General features: G+C 41.7%; 1 long non-coding RNA gene across 2 annotated transcripts in view; it reads left to right on the top strand.

Annotated features, from left to right (window-relative positions):
* The first annotated feature begins 718 nt into the window (after nucleotides 1-718).
* The window catches only part of LOC134338337 (uncharacterized), a 128,956-nt gene continuing 109,975 nt past the window's right edge, over nucleotides 719-19,699 (top strand). For both annotated transcript variants that reach the window (XR_010016211.1, XR_010016210.1), the window contains exon 1: nucleotides 719-846. This is a non-coding gene — a long non-coding RNA (uncharacterized LOC134338337). The remainder of the gene's footprint in view (nucleotides 847-19,699) is intronic.

The following is a 19,699-nucleotide window of genomic DNA, read 5'->3' as shown; positions in this document are numbered from 1 at the left end:
TAGAAATCTGAAACAATAGAAAAATGCTGCAAAACTCAACGGGTTAGGCAGCATCCGTAGAAAGACTTGGCATTCTGGGTCTGTGAGCTTTCATCCACAAAATTATCAAATGAAATTTGTCAGTCCTATGGAGGAAGTTAGGGCAGCTGACTCAGATATGTGAGTTTTAAACTGTCCCAAAGAGGGAAGGTAGGTTGCTGAGGGAGGAGGGATTAAACAACAAAATATAGGAAACGTTCAGCATGCCAGGCAGCGTCTTTGAAGAGAGGAAGATAAAGTGAACATTTCAAGACATAATTCTGATGAAAGACTGCTGACCTAAAGACTTTTTTTTCCCACTTTGCAACTCGACATGTTGAATACTTCTGCATTACTTCCTGAGGGAAATAAAATTAGATCTGAATAAGAGACTAGATTTGAAGCATACAACCGTGAATCTACAGGAACGGGGAAAAATTGGACCATGCAGGAATTCACAAAGTTTGTTCTAATAGGATTTGTCATGGAAACCGCCGTGTGGGTGACTGAGCATGAGTTGGCATTAGTTAAAACTGAGGTCGGGCGCGTACTGGGATGATTGAGGTTCATCCAAGCAGTACAGTTGGCAGGGATTGCAAACTCTTGCTGAAGGTGAGAGGAGCCTCCTGCGTGCACGCGCCCACCCCCGCAGCGTGCCGGCGCGAGCGCGCCCCCGTGGATTACAGTGCGTGCGCGTCTCCTGTCACCACGGAGAGGTCCGGACCCGACCAGGAGCCGGGATGTCCTCGGCGGCCGATGCCGCTGTTGCCGCCCCACCCGAGGAGTCCGCGCCACTGGCACGGCTGTCGCCGCGCACCGGGCAGCACGGTAAACACGCTGGGGTGGGTGGGGGGTGGAATGGCGTCAGGCCTTCCTTCACACCCCGTCTCCTCTTCCCCCCACCCTCCGCCCGCCTCGCACCAACTCCCGCGCTGCCGGCGTCGCAACTGGTGGCTGTGCGAGCGGCCGTCAGGGTCGGGTCAGATCGGAGGCGTGGGACCCGGGGCATTGGAGAAGGCGTGGTGGCACTGAGGGGCAGAAAACTCGAGGGCTTCGAGCTGGAGGAAGCGATGTGTAGGTACTTGAGTTGGTGGAAGTGTAGGGAAGGGGAAATATCTGGAGTCAGCAGAGATAAGCGAGTGCTCACTCTGATCCACGTGTTGTGGATGTGTCAACCATGGTTATAGTCCTGTCACTGAAACCTGACTGTCTGGTCTCACTTCGCCAATGTGAGCACCGTCTAGTCTGTAGGCGCCGGTATATGGAGGGGCCACTAGACTACCAGTCAGCTTCTGAGAACCAGATGCTATCTTCCAGATGTGTCATTAAATTTGATTGCACATTGAAGATTGCCTGACACCATTCACCAAGCAAAGTTCTTCCTGGAATTCCAACCAACGTCACTAGAACGTGTTGTCCGGTTCGTATTAAATTGCTCTTTGTGGCAGTTAGCTGTGCATCCCTATTGCCACCCTGGCCATTCTTTAAGAAATATTGTTCTGTAAAATGCTCGTTGTAAAAACACCGTTTTAATACTTTTTTAACTATTTTGTTAAAAAATAACTTTGGAGTCAGTGAAATCAAGGTCTGACATTCTTCGTGGTGCAAGAAAATAAATTTGTATCTATGCAAAGTGGGCATTTGTTTGTGTTTTAAAGAAAAAAAGTGTTGAATTAATAAGCAGCATTGTGTACAATCAGGACATTGTGTTCTGACACTTAATTACTGTGGAACTGATTACTGGTTAGCATGGGACTGTGACTACCAGTAAGAATTTCCAAAGCTAGCACTTGAGGATGCATCTGGTCGAGGTGATGTGCACAGCTTCAGTCCTGACCTATTCTATGTGTAGAATTTGTGCTATCTTCCTTTGTCCACAAGGCTGTTGTCTGGACCCTCTGGTAGTCAAAAGGACAAGAAATCCAACTAAAAATATCACAAAAAGTACCTTATCTGTGGTAAGTTGTGCTAAATTATCACCACAAACAGTGAAGGAGTGAGCAATGGCGTGGCGAGTTTGGGGGATGAATTGTTGGAGATGGAGTTCTGCTGCCCATACAGCTGGCCCCGGAGTGAAGTTGGATCACTTTGGTTGCTGAAAGGGGAAGTCAGGGCTCGGGCAGAGGGGATTCGATTTTGATGCTCATACAACTGGCCCAGGTATGAGGTTGGATCACTCTGGACACTGAGCTGATTTGAAGAGCTTGAGAGTTGTTTTGAGCTGGGTGATGAAATTTGGGCCTGGAGCTAGTCACTGGGTGGTGCGGTTTAGGCCTGGAGACTTTTGCAGCAGCGGTGCCTGGGTCCTATTGCGAGGAGTCCTATTCTCTGTTTAGACCATTTAAGCACCAGCCCAGATCGGAGGTGAGAGCCGATTTTGCTCACTCTCCGTGATCTTCACTCCTTTCCAGGGCACCGAAGCCTTTTGCTGTTCTATCATTGTGTCAGTTTAAACGCCGGCTCAGATAGACTGAAAAGACAGGGTGTTGGGATCTGTGGCAAGAGCTGATTTTGTTCGTGCTTCGCGATGGTCATCTCCATGGCGCTAAGGCTATGAAGACTGCCCCAGCTGCTGCGCTCTGTGCCCACTCATATGATGAACTGATAAGCGAGGCTTTGGGCCTACTCCAAGCTACTCGGGTTCAGATGTGAGGACTCAGTTTTGGTTTGGAATGCTGTTGCTTGCTTCATTTGTTTGCATGATTTGTATTTTTCTCTTTCTGTTGCACATCGAGTGTTGGTCTTTTAGTTTTATTTTTATCCTTTATTTTCTTTAACTGGGTTCTTTTTGGTTTCTTGTTCAGTGGCTACCTGTGAGCAAGCAAATCTCAAGGTTGTGTAATTTATACATTCTTTGATAATACTGTAAATGAATCTTGAATCTTTGAACAAATCAAAAAGGGGAAGATGGCCTTGAGGACAAGTTAAAAGCATTTATTTAGGATAGTATTGTGAAACTAACCAGGGAACAGGCTAGTTTAGATTTTGTCTTGAGTAATGGGACAAGATTAATTAATGATTTTACAGTAAAAGATTCTTTCAAAGAATGATCCTAATGTGATTTTAAAAACTGCATTCCATAATATCTCAAACTTATGGCAATTACAAAGGTATGGAGGTGAAATTGGTTAAAGTGGACTGAGGAAGGAGATTTGAAGGTAGTAAGCAGTGACACACATTTCTTAATTTACTATTACCTCACTATTTTGCTCTTTTTCTGCATAATTTATTTAATTTATTCTCTCTCTCTCTCTCTTTCTCTATCTATATATCTATATAAAATTTTGTGGTATCTTGTATGTTTTTCACTGCCACAAAACAACAAATTTCACAACCTTTGTCAGTGATATTTAAAGCTAATTCTGTAATTCTGATAAAATGTATATCCCATTGAGAAATTGGGATTGTGTGAGGAGAAGGAGGACCCTCTTGTAGATTAGAACATTGAGGAAATTAGAGGACTACAGTGCTGCATAGATTAGTGGCTGGTCATACGACTGGGAACATTTTAGAAACCAACAAAGAAGCAGAAAGCAGATGATGGGCATTAACAAAGAAAATGGTGTACTCCTGCATATAAAAAGGAAGAGCATTGTTAAGGTGAACATTTGTCTCTCAATCATGAGGCAAGGGAATTAATGGAAAATAAAATATGGCCTAAACTTAAAACAAATATTTTGTTCCCATATTCAGGATAGAAAACACTAAAAATATTCTAACGATAGTAGAATATGAGGAGGTAAACGGGAAAGCGGTGCATTGAAGGAGGTTCACTAGGTTGATGCGATGATCTATTGAGGTATGAATAAGTGGTTTAAATCTATACCCATTGAAGTAGAGGAATGAAATGTGATCTATTAAAACATCTGCAGGGTCTTGACAGGGTAGATACTGAGAGGATATTTTCCCATTTGAAGGAATCTTGAACTAAGGAGCATCATTTCAGAAAAAGGGGATGCCTATTCAAGATGGACATGAGGAGGAATGCCTTCTCTCAAGAGGATCGTGAATTTTCTGGATTTATCGTCCCAGTGTAAAGTGGAGCTGAGTTATTTAATATAAGGGGAATGACATAGTTTTTCAGCCTTTAGAAGAATTAATGGCATTGATTGTGACTAAGTCATTGGATAGACTAAAGAAGTTGGTAGTATGAAGGTCTTTATTCATCAGGACAAGCAGACATTCTCTTGAAAACTCAAAGTACATCAAGGTTTTACACTGTTGCGGACAATAGTAATAGGTGATTCCATCTAATTTAAAAAGCTGTAAGTGTTTAATATTTTGTGTCTGACAAATGGTTCCTTTGAAGTACATGTTTACAATGGAAGCATGTTGTCATGATAAGTCACCTCTGCAGGTTTAATCACCTTTGCTGGGACAAACTAATTCACAAGGTCTGAAAGCTTCTGAGGACAGAAAATTCAGGCACCCAAGATTAGCGTTATAAGGACTGACTCCGAGTACAGAAATCGCCCATGCCTGTGACCATGTTTGATGTGCTAAGTGTTAATATTAGTCTGTTCTACAAACTTCCTTGAACTTGGTTACAATGGTATAGATAATTTAGCCCATGCTTGTCTGGTTTGTTGCTGTCCACTTAACATAACCCCATTGTTTAATGTTTGGCTGATGGTCACTTCATTTTGCAAACCATATCTCTTAGCTGCTGGACCCTGCTGTGGGCCAGCCTGTGCTCCACAGACAGTACTGTTTATTTGCAAAGGTGTCCTATTAACTTCAAACTGATTATTGCTTGCAATTTACATTAAGAACTTAAGACTGTTAATCATTTGAATTAATACCTGATATTAATCAAAGTATTGAGTATAGGAGTTGAGAAGTTATGGTGAGGTTGTTTAAGACATTGGTTAGACCAAATTTGGAGTATTGTGTGCAGTTCTGGTCACCTAACTATAGGAAGAATATCAGTAAGATTGAAAGAGTGCAGAGAAGATTTACTAGGATGTTGCCGGGTCTTCAGGAGTTGAGTTACAAGGAAAGATTGAACAGGTTAGGACCTTATTCCTTGAGCATAGAAGAATGAGGGGGGATTTGATAGAGATTTACAAAATTATGAGGGGTGTAGACAGAGTAAATGCGAGTATGCTCTTTCCACTTAGATTAGGAGAGATAAATACGAGAGGACATGGCTTTAGGGTGAAAGGGGAAAGGTTTAGGGGGAATTTCTTCACTCAGAGAGTGGTGGGAGTGTGGAATGAGCTGCCATCTGTCGTGGTAAATGCAGGCTCGCTCTTAAGTTTTAAGAATAAATTGGATAGATACAAGGATGGGCGAGGTCTGGAGGGTTACGGACTGGGTGCAGGTCAATGGGACTAGTGGAATAAAGTTTCGGCACAGACTAGAAGGGCCGAATGGCCTGTTTTTCTGTGCTGTAGTGTTCTGTGGTTCTATTTGCATAATTCCATAACTCCATAATCTCTGTCAGAGGATTTTATGTAGAAGAGGCTGTAAGGTGAAGCTGAGGCTAAGTTTAGGTCATTCCAGATCTTACTGAGTAGTGGAGGAGACTGAAACGTTTCAGTGGCCTACTCTTGCTCTTTCCTTTTAATTAAGTGCAATTGTGAACAATAGCCAGATCAGAAATGCTGATCAGGTCAACTAGTTTCCAAAGAGAACTCTGACAGGCCAATCGGATGGTTCACTGCTGCTTAGCGATAGAACACAAAACAGACACAAGGGTCGCTAGCCCCTGTACCCCAGAAACACACCTGAGCGATGCGGCGGAGGTACGTGCTGTGCATGACCTGATCTGAAAGCATCATGTTGACTCATAACAGATCGTGTTCACGGTGGAACAGCTTAGTCAAGGATGGGGTGATCAGCACAGATGGACAAATTATACCTCCACTACCCCTCTTATTGTTAATGTTCTTATGATGGTAACAAACCTGCTGGGTTGAGGGAAATATGAACTTTTGTGAAGGAATAATTGAAATATGGGTGAGACACCTACAAATAAGCATTGGACCACATCAAAAAGCAGAAAATTTGTATCACCCTAGGTTTGTAAGAATCAGGTGTTAGCCTATTTTTACTTGACAGGATGTGGTTTCATTTTCCCAGAGTATGTTTACCTGAATTTATGTACAGTCTCTATTTCTGAGATACTTGCACATGTTCTATATAACGGTGAAGAAACTCTGATAGAAGTTGCTAAGCAGCCGCGGATGTCTTTGATACCTACACCAATTTTATTGGAAATTAGGTATTTCATGGAAGTACTAAGCAAACCTGCTATGTATCTGTTCAAAAGATGACAATATCCCCCAGTTACTAAAGCAACGATATGTGTAACAATTCTATCAGATAGTGCAGCTTTAAGGGGTCTGCTTAGGGAATTTAGTATGTACATTCAGGACAGTTTGACTCACACTGAGTTACACAGGATCCACGCGTATACCCCCTGCAGGTGTACCCAGCTCTCTCACTGTATTCCTCTGCCTGGTGTTGCCCATTGTTAGATCTGCCTTTCTTCAAAATGATGCACCCTTTTCTGCCACAGTTACTTCCTCCTCTCCAAACTTGCCAGAGTTTTCCTCCTAGTTTGCCTATTCTCCTGACCTCCTTTCGTCCTCATCCTAAACCCTTTTTCAGCCAATAATTTCAATATGTGATTATACCAAGACAGCATCATCATTCCTTCATAAATTAATGTCAGTGGGCTAGTAATAAGCGAGGTTCTCTGCAATCTCTTAATATTTGATTGGAACTGCCTTAACAGAATCCTTAAAATTTGTGGCCATTGTAATCAATTCTTTGTTTACCTTTTTCACACCATTGCAATAATTTCTCAATTACCTGCAGCAACAAGTGGTCAGGAGTGACATCAGTGTGACTATTGAATGCTGTTCCTTCTCTTCATTCACTAGTCTTTGCATTCAAGTATAATTCCCCAATGTTCACCAATATCACTTCTCTTCCACAGAACTATTTCAATTCTGCCATTTCCGAAATATAACTATTCCATCTGGCATGTGACTTGACCTTATACCTCTTTTGTACTTTAGATGTCCGTGCCTGATGTCCTCTTATTTATTTTCTTTGAGCTTATGGCATCATCAACATAAGACAAAATGGGCACATTAATTCACTGTCTAATTATCTAATATTAATTACAGGACTGGTCAATGTTTTCTTCAGTATCAAGTTTATTATCATTCTCATATGATGTGAAATTTGTTGTTTTGCAGCAGCAATGCAATGCAAAGACATAAATTGACTATAAATTGCTAAATTAAATCGTGCTAAACAAAAAGGAATAATGAGTTCGTGATCATAGGCAGCTCAGCATTGGAGTTTGGAGGGGAAGAAGCTGGTTCTGAATCATTGAATGTGGGTCTTTAAGACCTGGCGGTGGTGATGAGAAAAGGGCATGTTGTAGATGGTAGGTGTCCTTAATGATGGATGCTGCTGCCTTGAGGCACTCCGTCTTGAAGATGTCCCTGATGGTGGGGAGAGTTGTGCCCATGATGGAGCTGGCTGGGTCTACAACCCTCTGGAGTCCCTTGCAACCCTGTTCACTGGAGCCTCCATATTAGTCAGAATGCTCTTCACCATATATCTATACAACTTGCAACAGTCTCTGGTGATATACCAAATCTCCTCAAACTCCAGCTCAGTGTTGCAAATCCAAAAGATTTTTCTTGCTTCATGTTAGTACCAATGTGCAAAGTAAGTGACTGTACTTACATTTACTTACCACACTCCGTTTGACAGATTAATTTGGTTAGTACGCAATGTTAGCATTCACCAGAACCATGGAAATTCCGTACTCTGCTTCCAGCCAACTGACATGTGTGTGCTTATCTGCCGTTATCTGCAATGCCAATGCCCTGTGTCTTTATCTAAGGGGGATTTCTTAGTCACTAATGTTCCTTCCAAAAACCTTCTTTTAAAAAAAATCCATGCATTTCAGCTGATAATCCCCCACACTAATGAAAAAGCACATTTATATTGATGCACCAAATTGTTGCAATGGTGAGAAACATAGCAGCCATTAGCACTCAGTATTTTGGAAGTACAATACATAGATCAGATGATTCATTTTGGTGTTGCAGGCTGTAGGATAAATACCTTCCACTGTGTAAATTTTCTTGGTAAATGAGATGTTTCAGAATTGTGTTGCTGAAGAAACTGGAGCTCAAATCTCCATCTTTCAATCTGCTAATGCTTCAAAATTTCTGCCTCCCAGTTTCAGCTCCGCTGTCTTGGACTTCGCTAAGTTTACTTGCTCCACTACTAGTGACCATGACTTCAGCTGTCAAAAACCTGTGCAATGGAATTCCCTCTCTCGATCTTTCTATCTCTCCTTCTTTAAGTTGTTTCCTAAAATGTACATCTATGCCCAAATTTTGGCCTCCTGAATTAATGTCTCCATATGTGATTTGGTTGCAAATTTTATTTGCTAATGTTCTTGTGACGTGCATCTGAACAGTTTGCAGTTTTCCAAAGTGTTGAATAAATATTGTTTGTGTTTGTTGCTGAGGTGAAGCAATGTTTTACAGGCTACATACAATACTTTTTAAAATCCCTTATTTCAATTATTTCTCTGCAATCTGCAGGATGTAATTTTCCTTCAAGTAATTTACTTTTAAATCAACTTGGTGATCGATGGATTTCACAATCTTATGAAAGACTCAGTGGTCTAAGTCGTTATGGCACCTTTAAGTGGACAAAGATTCATCGCCATGGCCGGAAGTGAGGCGAGGGGTAGGGGAGGATCAACAAGCCAGGCTGAAACACAGAGGAATGAAATCCCCTCCACCCAGCATTTTGTTAGCAAATGTGTAGCCGCTGGAAAACAAAATTGAGGACCACCTGAGGGTGAGATTCCTATATCGGAACGAAATGAGAGATTGTTGTGTTCTATGTTTGAATGAGACATGGCTTACTCTGACCATGCTAGATACGACGATCAGACCCAAAGGCTTCTTGATTTACAGAACGGTCCGAACTGTTGACTCGAAGAAGGCAAAAGGTGGAGATGTGTGTTTCATGATAAACTCTCAGTGGTGCTCTGATGTGGCAGTTTTGTTGAAACTTGTGTTCCCCTGACTTTGAACACCTAACAGTAAAATACTGTCCATTCTGTTTACCTAGGGAGTTCTCCTCCATAATCATAACCACAATTTACATACCACCAGTGGCTGACGATCATCAAATGATGGGATACTGCATTATGCTGTCTCCGAACAAGGAACAGTCCATCCCCATGCATTTCAAATCAGAGTCTGGGAAATCCATGCCTGATTACCATTAGTAATAACACCTGCAGCAGAGTTCCCAACACACTAGACCACTGTTAGACAAAGATAGTAATGCCTACCATTCCATGCCTAGACTGCATTTTGCTAAATCTGATCAAATTGGCCGCCCTTCTCCTACCTGCATACAAGTAGAGGGTAAAGAGCAAAGCTCCAGAGATTAGGACAACAAAGAAGTGGTCGCAGGAGGCAGAGGAGCAGCTATGGGATTGCTTCTAGTGGGCCGTGGTCACAGACTCGTGCGGATCTGAATGATTACATCATGATTGTCAAGGACTTTATTAAAACAATTGCAGATAAGTGTGTCCCCACAAAATTGTACAGTCTTCTACAACCAGAAGCCCTGTATGAACCATGAGATCCACAATCTACTGAGGGCCAGATCAGAGGCATTCAAGTCTGGTGACCAAGAAAGTTATGAGAGGTCCAGATATGATCTCTGGAAAGCCACCTCACAGGCAAAGTGGCAATTCTGGACTAAACATGAATCAACGAAAGACGCTGAACCATTGTAGCTGGGCTTGAATGTTATCACCTCTTATAAAGTTAAATCAAGTGACATATGCAACAACAGGGCTTCGCTCCAGATAAGCACAATGCCTTCTGTGTTCATTTTGATTGTCGAAACATGGACGAGCCATCACGAACTCCCACAGCCCTTAATGATCCTGTGATTTCAGTCTCTGAGGCAAATGTGCGAGCAGCCTTCAGGAGGGAGAACCCACGAAAAGCAACTGTGCCAGTACCTGGCCAGTTATTAAAGACCCGTGATGATCATCTGGCTGGAGTGTACACTGAGATCTTTAACCTTTCGCTTTGGCAGTCTGAGGTGTCCACCTGTTTCAAGCAGGCTTTAATTATACCAGTGCCCAAGAAGAAAGTGGTAACTTGCCTGAATAACTATCATCCAATAGCATTTGCATCCACAGTGATGAATTGTTTTGAGGGGTTGGTGATGAAACACATCAACTCCTGCCTGAGAAGCGACTTGAATCTGCTCTAATTTGCCTGCTGGAGCAACAGGTCCCCAGCGGATGTCATCTCACTGGCTCTTCACTTGGCACTGGAAAGCAAAGGTGCATACATCGAGATGTTCTTTATCGACTACACCTTGGCATTCAATGCCATCATCCCCTCATGGCTAATCAAAAAGATTCAAGACCTTGGCATCAGTACCTTCTTGTGTAATTGGGTCCTCAGTTTCTTCACTTGCAGACCCCAGTCAGTTCAGATTGGCAACAACCTCTCCTCTACGATCTCCGTCAGCACAGGTGCACACAAGACTGTGTTCTAACTCCTCTTCCCCCCCCCCCACCCCCAGCTCTACTTGCTTTACACTTATGACTGTGTGGCTAAGCACAGCTCCAATGGCATATTCAAGTTTGCTGACAACACCACCATTGTGGGTGATGAATTACCATAAAGGTGGGAGATTGAAAATCTGGCTGAGTGGTGCCATTAAAAACAACCTCTTACTTAATGTAAACAAGACCAAGGAGCTGATTATTGACTTCAGGAGAGGGAAGCCAGTCCTCATCGGAGGATCAGAGGCGGAGAGGGTCAACAGCTTTAAATTCCTCGGTGTTATTATATCAGAGGACCTGTCCGGGGCCCAGCATGTAAGTGCAATTACGAAGGAAGCATGCCAGCGCCTCTACTTCCTTAGGAGTTTGCAAAGATTTGGCGTGATACCTAAAACTTCAACAACCTTTTTTAGATGTGTGGTGGAGAGTATATTGACAAGCTGCATTGCAGCCTGGTATGGAAATACCAATGCGCTTGAAAGGAAAATCCTATCATAAGTAGTGGATACGGCCCAGTCCATCACGGGTTAAGCCCTCTCCACCATTGCGCACATTGACATGAAGTGTTATTGTAGGAAAGCAGCACCTTTACTCAACTTCACTTGCCTCATCATTGAAATGTTCCCACTACTTAGGACTCGCTTTCAAAGACACCCTTCATCTCATGTTCTCGCTATTTATTGCTTATTTATTTATTATTTCTTTCTTTTTGAATTTACACAGTTTGTCTGTCTTTTGTACACTGGATGAACACCCCGACTGGTGTGATTTTTGATTCTATTATGTTAATTAATTCTATTATGGGTGTTGTGAGTATGCCCTCAAAGAAAATGAATCTCAGGGTTGTATATGGTGACATAGATGCACTTTGATAATAAATTTACTTTGAGCTTTGAATGCTGGTACAGTGATAAAGGGAGAAAATGCAACTTTTGTCAATGACCTATTTACTTTAAATACTAGATTTCCAAGTATAATTAAACATTTGGCACGCTGTCTCTTGTAGAATGCTGTCATCTGTTGAACAGAACAGAATTGCTTATTATGTATTTACTTGATCCGGATATTTTCTAATTCTGGAAGTGTTCAGGAATATTGTGAATTATACTGTGATGTATATTTGAGTATTTAACAATATGTATAGTAGTAGGAAGTAATAGTTGGTAATTACAAGAGATATGAAGTTGCAAGGACCAGCAACACACCCTGCATCCTGGAGATCAGTGGAAGTTTCATGATCAAGGCATTAAGGCAGGGTGTGCCCTTTTCATAAGCTACCAGTTTCCAGTTGCAGTGGAGAACTTTGACAGGGTCTGAGGAGCAGATTGCCTGGCCTGCTGAGTTCCTCCAGCATTTGGTGCGTGTTGAACAGATTGCCCTCTCACCTTTTGTTGGGGAATGGTGAGACAGTTTAAAAAGTTAGTCTGTTTTAAATACTTGCCAGTTTGGCCTTGTATTCCAGATGATTGGCAAATAAAGTTAGTGGAGGGGTTTATTTAACTCCTTGAGTATTTTTTATTCACTCCTGTTCCTCTTGATCTTTGCCTGTATGTGATACAGTGCTCTTTTCACATACTAGCGTGAAAAAAGTACTTCCTGATTTTAAAGTCAGGGTGTAATGTTAAATTGTGGCCCCTTGTGTTGGTTTCCCTTTCTTCACATTTATTTATTTGTTTATTTATTTATTTATTCAGTCATTCATTAATTCTTGGAGATATAATGTAGAATAGGCTTTCTGGCTCTTCGAGCTGCATCACCCAGTAACCCCCAACAATTCTAATTTAGCCCTAACCTAGTTGTGTAACATTTTACACAGTATGCCTTTGGACTGTGGGAAGAAACTGGAAGACCTGAAAAAAAACCCCACACATTCCACGGGGAAGTCATACAGAGACTCCTAACAGAGGACACTGGGATTGAACTCTGAGCTTAGAAACCCCGAGCTATAACAGCGTTGTGCTAACCACTACGCTACTGTGGATGCTCCCTTATCCGCATCTCCTCCATTTCCCAGACATCCATGCTCACTGCATCTTCCCGTTGCCTTAGCAGGGATAAAGTTCCTTTTGTCCTCACCTACCACTCCATGAGCCTCTGCATCCAACACATCATTCTCTGTAACTTCCACCATCTTCAATGGGATCACACCACTAAACACATCTTTACCTCACCCCACTTCCACTTTCCGCAGGGCTTGTTTCCTCCGTGATTCCCTTGTCCATTCATCCCTCCCCATTAATCTCCCTCCTGGTATGTATCCCTGCAATTGACAGAAATGCTACAGGTACCTATTCACCTCCTCCGTTAGCTTACATTCACAGCCCCAAACAATCCTTCCTGGTGAGGCAACACTTCACTTGCAAATCTTCTGGGGTCATCTGTTGTATCCGATGCCTCCATTGTGGCCTCCTCTGCACTGGGGAGACCCAACCTTAATTGGGGGACTGCTTTGTCAAGCACTTCTGCTATCAGATTCCTTCTTCTTCAGCCCTTTATCTTTCCCACCCACCTAGCATCACCTATCACCTTCTAGCTAGTCCTCTTTCCCCTCCCTCTACTTTTTTATTCTGGCGTCTTCCCCCTTCCTTTCCAGTCCTGAAGTAGGGTCTCAGCCTGAAGTGTTGCCTGTTTGTTCATTTCCATAGACGCTGCCTGTCCTGCTGAGTTCCTCCATCATTTTGTGCGTGTTGCTCTCAATTTCCATTATCTGCAGAATCTCCTGTTTTATGTCAATATCTTCCTGGTCAGTCTCCATCTCCGTGCTCTTTATTAACTTAATCCAAAACTTTTCTGCCATATGGAGCAGACTCAGTGGGCTAAATGGCCTAATTCTGCTCCCATGTCTTGTTATCTGTGTCCATAGAGTGCTAAATGTCCTTCAATCTTCAGATTCTGCTTTTTAACAGATATAAATGCTAGGAGTTACCTTTTTGGTTTAAAATAGTTGATATACAGTGTTGAAATTCTTTTGCCAGCTTTGAGCATTTTCGATCTATCATTGTCATTTTGTACATTCCACACTTACTATCTCACCACCAAATTTTGTGTCATTTGCAAACTTGGATATATTCCTTGAATCTTGGTTATACATCTGAATGAAGTCTTGTTCAGATCTTGTTGGATGCCACAGGTTGGTTCTTTCCAAAAGGACTAAATGATGTGTAATGAATATAGAGAATATTCCATCTTGACTCTGCATTGTGAAGTCAGATCTCAGTCTATCATTTACAGAGTATTTTCACCTACATTATATAAGGTTCAGGGATATGTTGGACATAGTCCTTTTGATTCTAAAGAATGAGCTAAATCCAGACATTTAATTCAACTGTTTTATTTCTTCCCATTATGCATTGAATAACCTGGAGATATTGAATGGGGAGCCACAGTATACAACTGGTATGATAGTAAATTGAAACTAAAATATCAGTCTTCAGTGATTGCACAATGCAAGTCCCATTTTTAGAAACAAACAAGAGAAAATCTGCAGATACTTGAAATCCGAGCAACACACATTTTTAGAAAGTTGTGGACCCAGTCTTTAGTATTTGTCCACTTAATCTCTGTTGACCCTCCTCTCTGAAATTTCGGTTCAAGCCTTGCGCTGGTGATTTGAGGACAACTACCTCTTTTGTTTCTTCCCCCTCTCACCTGGATCTACCTGTCACTCATGAACTTTGCTCCTCCTGCCTCCCCATCTTTTATTCTAGCTTCTGCCCTGTTTCTTTCCTAGTTCTGATGAAGGGTCTTGACCCAAAACATTGACGTTTTTTCCTCCATAGATGCTGCCTGACTAACTGGCTGAGTTTCTGCAGCATTTTTTTGTGTGTGCTAAGACGCACAAGCTGGTGTATCTGTGCTTGACTGAAAGAGTGCTGTATGGTGGAGTTGTCTTCAAATGGCACATTAAACCAAAATGTCTCCACCATCTCAAGTATTGTAGAAGATCCCTTGGTGTTATTCAAAGAGGAGTAGATGAGATTTAGAACATAAAACATTGAACATTACAACACAGTACAGGCCCTTCGGCCCACAACATTATGCCAACATTTTAACCTACCCTAAGATCAGTCCAATCCTTCCCCCCCACACACACACACATAGCCCTCCATTTTTTTTAATCATCTTATGTGTTCTTAAAGCCCTTCTTTAGAGTTTCTTAAATGCCCTTGGTGTATCTGCCTCTACTCTCTGTATTTAAAAAAAACTTACTGACAAGCCCCCATGCTTTCTGATATTCAGCTTAAAATTATGCCCCCCCCCGGGAAAAAGACTCTGGTTACCCTCTCCTGGAGAGCATATATCTCACAAAAAACACCCAAAACAGATTACCTCATTTATAGTTTAATTGCTCTTTGTGCAGGCTTGCTTTGTGAATATTGGCTGCCATCTTTCCATAATTCTATACTTTATTAGTTGTAAATCCCCTGGGATATCCTGCAGCCATGAAAGTACCACTTTCTACACCTGCTTCAAAAAAAAATAAAAAAATCAGCTGCTCATTCAATTTTGCTTGCAGTGTTTATACCTAATGACAACTTTCTGTATGTGTAAACCCTTTTCAGAGTGGGTGAGAAATGGAACTTAATCTGATATTCTTTCTTTGTGCAGATTTTGCTTCATGTATCGGATTTTGTTTGGGTAACTGAATGTTTTACTTCCTGGACTGTCTCCAGTATTTCTGGGCAAAAATGTGAAGGGGCACCTGTCATTCTGTCATTTCTTGTTACAATGTGAGTTGTCTGCAACACACTCAAAAAGCTGAGGAACTCAGCAGGTCAGGCAGCATCTGAGGGGGGAATGAACAGTTAAAATTTCAGCCAAAATCCTTTATCAGGACTGGAAAGGAAGGGGGAAGGGGAAGAAACCAGAATAAGGTGGTGATGGGAGGGGGAGTGGGGTTTGGTGGGAGGGAAGGAGTACAAGCTGGCAGGTGATGCGTGAAGCCAGGTGAGGGTGAAGGTAGGGGAAGCGGGGATGTGAGAAGCTGGGAGGTGATGGGTGGAAACCATAAAGGCCTGAAGAAGGAATCTGATAGGAGAGGGCAGTGGACCATGGGAGCAATGGAAGGAGGAGGGGCACCGAGAGGTGGGTGCGATGGCTGCGGACTGAGTCACCCAACTCTATTCCTTAAAGCATTTGTAGGATAGGTATAGCATGGATCAGATACAAAGTAACCTTTAAATGCACATGGCTGTGCATTGTATCAATTGTATCATAGCACAAATTCAGGAAAGCATCATGTCACATATTGCCAATTTATCTAAACTGATGTGTGTTGTCTTTACAATTTCTATACTACTCAACTTTTGGATCTGCTGGAAAGAGATCACAAATTAGTGCTTGAATTGTGTGAAATATGCCTTATGGAATGCCTAATCCATTAGGCAACTTTAAGGAAATATCAAGTAAACAGTGGTGTAATTGGCCTTCACTTTGCTTTTGAAGTTTTTGCAAATTTTGTAATGAATGCTTTTTGGAGTACAAATGCTGAACTGCTTCACCATTCTTGCTTGCTCTTGTAGATTAGTTGTACAGTGATGCTGTGTACATCGAACTTACAACACCACAGCACAGTATAGGCTGTCGGCCCATGATGGTTGCCGACCTTTAAACTTACTCTCAGGTCAATCTAACCCTTCCTTCCTACGTAGCCCTTCATTTTTCTTTTATCCCTGTGTCTATCAAAGTCTCTAATGCATCTGTCTGTCCCACCACCTCTGTCAGTGCATTCCAAATACCAACAACTCTCTGTGTAAAAGAAATGCAAGTGTTCCCTTAACACCCTCCACGTTTCCATTGTGTATTTTCCTAAGTACATTGGTTCTCAGTTCATGCTCCCAAGTTACTGACTAATAGCATCATAATTCCCTCTTCCCCAATTTCCATGCTGTCTGCTCCTGTCCCCGTCCAAGGCAATGATAAAGTTCAGGAAATTGTGGTCACTGCCCCTGCAGTGCTCACCCCTGATAGATCTATCGCCTGACCAGATTCATTGCTTAGTACTAGATCCAGTCTGGCTTCTACTTTTGCCGACCTATCTACATATTGAGTCAACAATAGGAATTCTGCCCCACCTCAATCTTTGGCACTAAGGAGGTGCCAGTGAATATTAGGGAAGTTGAAATCATTGTTGGTTGTTTGATCATCTTCATTATGAGATTGATTGTTGATTTTCTTGTTAAGGATTTACTTTTAGCAGGGTAAGTCTTGAACAGTTTATCATATTCTATTTTGCATTAAACTGGATCTGTACTTGTCAAGCCAGATTAGAAAAGAAAGTGTAACAATGGGTTACCAGGCATTAAGAACAAGACCTTGAGAAAATTAGAAGATACTTTGTCAGATAGCTTCTCATTTCCTATACTATTCTTCCTCACCCTTGTATTTACTAGAAATACTCTTAAGGCAAGTTACCGTATAATCACGGCATTTAAGCGCAAATGTACCTGAATCTGCCTTTAAAGGAGAAGCACTGTGAGCAACTATAGTACTAAAGATTTTTAACCTTCTACACAGATAATAAAATTAAGAGATTATAATGCGTTGGCATAGCACAGTCTGAATCTTTGATATTTAAATAGATGTTATTGAGCACATCCATAGAACAGTATAGCACAGTACAGGCCCTGTGGCCCACGATGTTGTTCCACCCTTTTAACTTATTCTGAGATCAATCTAATCCTTCCCTCTTACATAGCCCTCCAGTTTTCTATCAGCCATGTGCCTATCAAAGAGATTCTTTAAAGCTTCTCTGTATCTGCCTCTTAATGCCAGTCGTGGCAGCACATTCCAGGCACCCTACTCTCTGTATTTAACAAAAATGATTACCTCTGACATTCCCTGTATACTTTCCTCCAATCACCTTAAAATTATGCACTCTGGTAATAGTCCTGGAAAAATATCTCTGGCTATCCACTCAAGCTATGCCTCTGATCATTTTGTACTCTATCAGTGATCTGTCATTCTCACAGAAACCTAGAAAACCTACAGCACAATACGAAGAAAAAGTCCTGCTTGCTCAATTTAACCTTGTAAGACATATTCTCTAATCCAGGCAGCATCCTGGTAAATCTACTCTGCATCTTCTCTAAAGATTCTGCATCCTTCCTTTAATGAAGCAACCAGAACTGAACACAGTATTCCAAGTCTAACTAGGGGTTTACAGAGCTACAACATTACCTCATAGCTCTTGAACTCAATCCCCTGAATAAGCAAGGCCAACTCCCATACGCCGCCTTATCCACCCTATCAACTTGCATGACAATCTTGAGTGATCTATGAATGTTGGACTCCCAAGATCCCTTTGTTCCTCTACACTGCGAAGAATCCTGCCATTAAACTTCTATTCTCATTATGCTGGAGTGAAGCACATGACTGTGTTAAAATACAAAATAATTTCAATTTTTGCTGCTCCTATTTTTTTTGCTTGGAGGGCTGCAACATGAAGTAATCAGCTGCAGTTCCCCTGCATTAAATCATGAGGCATATCCAAGTAAAATTGTTATCTGTTATTCATCATATCAAATTGCCAAACCCAGTTGTGCTATCAGGAATGGGTAAAGAGTGGAGAAGAGGTCAATGTAGATGTATGGTTCACCTTGATCACTACTTAAAAGGTCAGCTTGTAAAAAGAAATCGCACAAATCTGAATTGAAGGTAGTAACTGTTGGGAAAACAGTTCAAGTGTTTGTGTGGACCTTGTGCTTCTAGGTCTGCCGGTTAATCCAGAATAGGCTTGAATCAGGTCAGGCCTGTTCTGAATTAGTTGTAGGCTTGAGTGGAATGTGTAAACCTGATATGGACTAATTAGGACCAATAGCTTCATTCTATGTGATCATTTCTGCTTAGCTTTATGTGTGGGGAGAAGAAGACAATTATAACATTGTTTGAATCTATTGATGGAAAATTGATGAATTAGTTAATTATCCAAGAAACCAATGTTCTTTTTACTTGTGTATCTATTTTCTTTGAAGTAGCCAGCACTCATTTTTCAATGGCTTGCAAATGACAAAACCTGTCTTTTAAGCATCTAGAGCACATTCAAAGGAGCGGTATGATTATTGGGACACATGGACCTTTGTTGCCAACAGCCAGAAGCGAAAAACAGCACATGGTGAAATTAAGCTGAGCAGTTTTACTGACCTGTTCATATAAACCATCCTAATTATATCATTTGATGTTTGTCGCTGTCAAGAAAAATTGTTAGTTAATGCTATTGTGTTTGTACCACACTTAGATGCCTTGCTCTGTCTCTAAAACTGCATTTCCGTTACTCTCATAGTCTTCCACAGCTACTGAGCACCAATCACTGTTGAGAACTGTAAAGCTTCTTTGTTTTGACTGCATTGAATGCCAATGGTGAACACCATTGATCAGTCCAGCCCTAACTGGCATTCAAGAGTTTGATTTCTTTGGTCTTATCGCCCAAAATTTTTATTACTTTGGCCTTTCCTACACCATAGGTATATAATTCATCTCTCACACAGGCAGAGACTGAGGCAGGGGTCAAGGAGACCCACACAGAAGCCTTATGTGAATTAAAGCTACTCTCATTGTTCTGTTACAATACAAGAAGCATGAGCAACAGGAACGAAGGTGGACTAGTTAGCTGATCCAACCGTGACCTCAGTACCACTTTTCCTTCTGTAGCCCTTGACTTTTGCCTCCCTTGTGGTTGAAAATGTTTGTCAGCCACTGCCCCGAAAGTATGTAATAACTCCACCTTCACAACTCTGTGGGTTAAAGAAATGAGGAAGTTCATAACCCACTGATGGAAGAAAATTTGTCTCATAACAGTTTTAAATGCCCTACCACTATTCAAACTGCAGTCGTCTGGTCCTGGATTCCTTAGTTGTTTGGTGGCGGGGGGAGGGGGAGAGACAGTGGAGTGGGAAACATCCAACTTATCCAACCTGAACGTAGCTTGTTGAGCTCGTTAATACTTTTGTAAGTTTTAATAAGATTTTCTCTTACCATCCAGAACTCTAGAGAATATAGACCCTGTCATGCCAGCCCTCGGAGTATGTTCTTATTTATATATTTTTATTGTTATCCTTAGCTAATTTTAAACATTCCCCTGGTCTACCATTAATC

The sequence above is a fragment of the Mobula hypostoma genome, chromosome 27, assembly GCF_963921235.1.
Source record: "Mobula hypostoma chromosome 27, sMobHyp1.1, whole genome shotgun sequence".
In the NCBI taxonomy this organism is placed as follows: domain Eukaryota; kingdom Metazoa; phylum Chordata; class Chondrichthyes; order Myliobatiformes; family Myliobatidae; genus Mobula; species Mobula hypostoma.
The sequence above is the reverse complement of the archived record's forward strand: the minus strand, read 5'-3'. Positions and strand labels throughout refer to the sequence as shown.